Source organism: Triticum dicoccoides, chromosome 3B, assembly GCF_002162155.2.
Source record: "Triticum dicoccoides isolate Atlit2015 ecotype Zavitan chromosome 3B, WEW_v2.0, whole genome shotgun sequence".
NCBI lineage: Eukaryota > Viridiplantae > Streptophyta > Magnoliopsida > Poales > Poaceae > Triticum > Triticum dicoccoides.
This window is the reverse complement of record NC_041385.1, coordinates 554,452,827-554,458,669: the sequence shown is the minus strand read 5'-3', so window position 1 is coordinate 554,458,669 and position 5,843 is coordinate 554,452,827.

Genomic DNA, 5,843 nt, shown 5'->3' with positions numbered 1-5,843 from the left:
CACAAACACACACACACACACATGCACCCCCCACACACACTTAGACTCCATCTCTCTCTCTCTCACACACACAAACTAAGACTCAGTCTCTCTCTCTCCTCTCTCTCTCGCACACACACTCTCTCTCTCTCTCACACACACACACACACACCACACACTAAGACTCCATCTCACACACACATGCTCTAGGCGGAGCATTTGTTTCTACCACCCTTCATCCAACCTTACCCGTGTGATAAACAATCACCTTTATTTACTTGCATAACATGGACATATTCCACTTTACTTTAGTAGTCAGCAAACTTATCATCTGTATACCCTTATAAAAAAACGAGTTGGCGATGATGGTGTGCCTGCCATCTTGTAATACCGACTGTATGATCTATATCTGACGGATAGGAAGCAAACTATGATAATTTTACAAAAGATACCCGCACCTCTCTCCACATCATTATCTCCCGCAACCTCATTGCTCAGCAATTAAAAAAGGAAAAGTCTCTGGAACAATCTAGCATGCATGGTGGCCGCTGCCGCCTGCCGGCACCGTCCATCCCCATGCCTCTGCCCATTTCGACCACCAGTCACCACCATGCTCCACTCCTCCTCGCCTTATCTCTCATCTTTCATTTTTTCGATGACATTCTCGAGATACCAGTTTTCCGATAAAATTCTCGAGATATCATTAGTTTTTACACATGGAATTACTCCTGCATGGGTCAATCACAACAGGTGTTTTGTAAAAAAATGCATATTGATGTTCCGTGCAATGCACGAGAATCTTGCTTGTAATTATATAACGCAAATCACGAGTAGGAAGTGACATTTTTTTGACACAACCACGTTAACATGGCCACGTAAATCACGAGCAGGAAGGAGAAGGGAAGTGGGCTGTGGAGTAACGTTTTTTTACCACAATTTCTTAGGAAACTCAGTGCAATAATTGAGTAGTTTTGCAAACTACCTTGCCAGCGCGCGCTTCCCGTGTGAAACGGTCAGCGTCGCCTGGAGCGTCAGTGCCACATTAATGCCCGGCCAGAGCGGAGGGGACCTCTCACTGGCGCCGGCTTTGAAGTGGCGCGACGGCCGAGAGAGCGCCGCTTCCCGGTGCACGCGACTGCTCCGCGTCGAGACTGGCCATAGGCCCTGTTTGGATCCATGGGTTAGAGTTAGTTTGAGCTAGTTGGGGCTCAAATAGCCCTAAAGTATCCAAGCATGAGGGTTTAAATTGGAGCAAGTTGCACCGAACCCACCAAAAAAAAAACTATCCCACCCAAGAGGTGCTAACTGGAGATAGTTCTCACTGGGACCACTGAAAATTCACTTTTCTCTCTCCATGAAGTGCATTTATTGTCAATCTAACCCTGTCACCCAAACACCTCTTTGGCTATAGTTAGTTCAGGGTTAGTCATGAGTTAGTCTAACCCCTAGCTAAGTTAGAGTATCAAACAGGAGCAGTATAGGACATGCAAGTTGCTCAAAGCATACAGGCAAATTCGTACGTGAAAGGATTTTTTTGTTTTTGAAATTGGAATGTGAAAGGAATTTTTTTTAGAATGCTCTTGGCATGTCGGTAACATGTGATAGTTAATCGACCTCAATAGACGGCAGAAACGCCAGCCCGCCGCACTTTGATAGAGACGAGGAGGGAGAAGCGATACATGCTGCTGAATTACTAGAGATAGGTGTCGCACGGAAGCCAAGAAATATGGTGATAGCGTGGGTTAGCCATGTACTAGTGTATGATGTAACTACACTGGGCTGCCGTGTTTCGTACTCTTCCAGTCCACTGTGGAGATGATTGGTTAATTTATATTGCTGAATAATATTAAATATTATGAGTGCAGACGCTCCACCACGAGGTTCCTTGCTCCTTCTCGGTCGTCCGGAATCTATGTTCTTCCACTCTATTTTTTTACGTGAGCTTTGTTCATCCTTTTGCCAACACGCGAGACATCTAGCATCAAGGCGCACATGTTATGCAACGATTGTTCCATCTATATGAAGAACACGTGGCACTGGAACTACGAGACGGACATGTACCCAGGAGTGGATGTACGAACCTAAGTAATATAGCGCAGTAAGTGAAGTAGAAAGGCACAAATGGTATGAACATGTGTGGCATACAGGGTGTGTTTGGTTGCGTTCTCGTCTCAGCATAGTTGTTCCCTCTTCATGCATGCTCAACTCAACACCCCTCTTCATGCATGCTCTCTTCATGCATGCTTCTAGTGTATTTGTGCTAAACTAGTGTGGACTCATGCACCCTCCATACACTGTACCAAACACCCAAAAGTAGGTCGAGAAGGGAACTCTTGGGCGGCATTTGTCTCTTACTACGTACTACCACTAAATGTTGTACATGCAATGCATGGTGATGTTATGGAGTACGTGTCTAAGTACTCTACTATTACTATATTAGTTGGAGGCACGTATTAACTTTTATATTTGTTTACGTGTATGCCCCGAGACCTTCCAACTAGACGTGTCTTTCTCTCCAGGTCGCACTTTGTATCATTCATACAACTAAGTACTACTACGTGTGGTCTCCGACCCAGAAGTGGAAGAAGTGGAGACGCTCTACCACGCTGTTTTTTTACGCCGGGCTCTACCACGCTGTTCATGTCCCACTCCTTTCGCTGATGTGTGGGACATCCAGCACGTGCCGTGTTTGGCACCCTTCATCGTAAGAGTTGAAACGCTAGCATTCATCATAAATAAAAAATAATTATAAATCAGCAGTCATACTATTTTTTTTGCAAACCAATCAGCAGTGATACTATACCAAGCGGTTTCCTTGCTCCTCGATATCGAAAAGAATACTTCCATTCGCCAACATGTGGGACGTCGACCATCCCGGTCCACTTGCCATGCATGCAGAACTCCAAGGGAGAGTCACCCAGGTCGTCGTGCCGCAGTAACAATGACTAATGAGCCGTCAAATCACAGGCCCACTTCCCACTTTGAAGTTGCTCGGACGAAGGAACCATCATGACTTCGTTGAATTCTGCTTCTTGAAGAAAACTACTGTACCAGCAGTACTGCTAGCTACAGTATTTACTCCAACAGAGGCCTCCTTTCGTTCATAGGATAGGAATATGAAAATCATAGGAAGTGAGATGACATGCATCTCAATTCCTATAGAGAAAGAGATGCCATTTGATGCATATGATAGGAATTTTTCCACTTAGTGTAGGCTAATGTACTGGTAATTTGCTCTAAAACTACAGTAGTAACTAGTAGTAATGGTACATGCTCGTACTTAGACACAAACACACACACACTAACTACTAGTAATACTACTTCTCACATGCTGGCCAGACGCCGTCGTTCTCCTTCTCGGCTTTGTCGGTGACACCCCACCTTGCTTGGATCTCCACCGACCTCTCCGCAGCAGCGCGTGCGTCCTTTTCTTTCTTGCGGTGGTGGGCCTCTCTTTTCTTGAGTGCTTTCTGACTTTTCTGCTCCCTTGGTGCGGCTTTGGCCGCCTCTTGCTCTACCGCCCATTCGGCCTTGGCATATTCAAATTCCTCCCACGTAGTTGTGAGGTCGCGAGCGGCGATGAACTCGGCACGGCGGGATGCCATCGCTTCCCTACCATTTTGTGTGCGTTCGTGGGTGGTGAAAAACTCGGCGTGGTGGGATGCCATCGCTGCCTTACCGGTTAGTGTGCGGCGCAGTGGCATGAACGACGCTTGGTGAGAGCTCTGGGGTGGAGTGGCCAGACAACCGTATAGTGCATTGGTTTGTCAAGAGCTCAAGGATAGAAGACGGAGCAAATTAGGATTCCCCTTCAATCCTGGTCATTTATTACCGAGTAAAATGCATTGGCGGTCATCGAACTTGTCTTGATAGCTCACTTTGATCATTGTATATGAGATATGGTGATTATACGGTCGCTGGCTCAGCGTATAGCTCCGTATTTGTATGGTTGACCAGTCAAACAGTCCGCATGCGCCTGAAACGGTCACTGTCTCTCCAGAATGTCAATGCCGCATTCACTGGACTTAACTGCAGGTGCAATTGGTCTGTCATTGACATGCGGGCCAGACGCCTGTTAGGCCCACATGTCAGACACCCAAACGCATCTGCGGTTAAGTCACTGAAGCAGCGTCCGCATTCACGCCCCACGAACCTACTCCGGCGCCATTTGTCCATCCGTCTGCCGCGGCTCATTGCCATTCGCCCGCTATATTAGCTTGAGCCCCAGCTCCCAGCCATAGCCAAAGACCCACACTTATTCTCCTCCGACGCCTTCCTTCTATTGGCACCACTTCAACCATGGCCTCGTGGCGCTCCAAAGCTCTCTTGGACGTACTGTCGCAGGAGAAGACGAGGGACATCGGCGGCTCCGCTCCGGGCGCGCTCCAAAGCTCTCTTCGACGTACTGTCGCAGGAGCAAACGAAGGAGATCGCCGGCACCCCCCGGGCCGCCCTCGGCCGCCACGACCACGAAGTCAGCGCCCGTGCGCGGGCGCAGCCGGCAGCGAGGAAGAGTAGTGCACGGTAGGTCACCGCAGCTCTGGTCCCGGGAAGGCCACCGCTACTCCACTCAGTCGACGCCAAGCTTGGTGGGGTAAACATCGGCGGCCAATTAGCCGCTTGACGGCGACGTGGAGGCAGAAATCTTCATAACCTTTTGCTCCGGTCGGAGGAGGAGGTTATCGAGGCGGATGAGGAGGAGGCAAAGGCAATGGCCGGCTTTCTCGGGTTCATGGCCGGACTTGGTGGTCGGGCGCCGACAATCGTTTAGATTAGGTTTACAGTAGGTTTAGTACGGTTTGTGCAAAATATGTAATGAATTTTGTCCAGTTTGTAGGAAAAGTTTTCGAAATGTAATGAATTTCATCCAGTTAATTTGAAATTTAATTTGTTTGTACGAATTTCGTCCGGTTAGTTCATATAGTTGTCGAAAGGTATGCGGGCAGCATCGGATGGCATCCATCAGTGTCCTCGGACAGATGCCGGTGTAAATTTGTGGGCCAGCGCTGGAGATGCCCTAACTATCATGCTATAATCGCTAACAATCTTCCATTATTTGGTAGGGAACAGTTATCCCTCGATCAAAATCAGATCCGCGGTGTTTCGCACTCCTCCTGCGTACGAGTGTAAACTCGTGCTTACATAAAAATGGAGCAAGTGGACGGCACTGTAGCACATCATATCACTTGAACTAGCCCGCCTAACGAGCGGGAAAACACCGCCCTCGTCATTTTGTTCTGGATTTCTATCTATCGATTGCACGAAAATGTTACGCTTCGCAAGTTCTAAAGGAAAAGGCGACACACTTACGACTCGTACGCGTCGCAACCCCGACAGTCCGGCTCGCACGCCTCTCACCAAAGGGGACACGCGTTGTCTTGCAATTTCACTGACATGTGGGACTGTAATTGAATAAACTGTCGATAGCCGAAATCTAATCGCTCGGTGGGCGTCGGCTGAGAAGAGAGAAATGGGGGAGGGAGAAGAGATCGCCCGCCCGCCGCGCACGGACTCCAAGAAATATATGGTGATAATGTGAGGTGGTCCATGCTGGAGTCCGGAACGCTTCCGGAGCCCGCTCTCACCGCCCTGGCCCCTCAAGACGCCAGCTGCCCGCTGCATGCATAGCAAGTAGTCCCCGCTTATGTGGAGGAGAGAGAGGCATTGACAAAGTCAAGGAGTAACAATGGAGACAATAGCTTTCATCAAAAATAAACAATGAATACTCGTTGCTCGTCCTCTATATTGGAAAGAATACTTTCATTCGCCGACATTTGGGACGTCGACCATCCTGGTCCACCTGCCATGCACAAAATTATCCTGGTCTACCCCGGTCGTATCGCAGGCCCAACCTTTCCCACCGT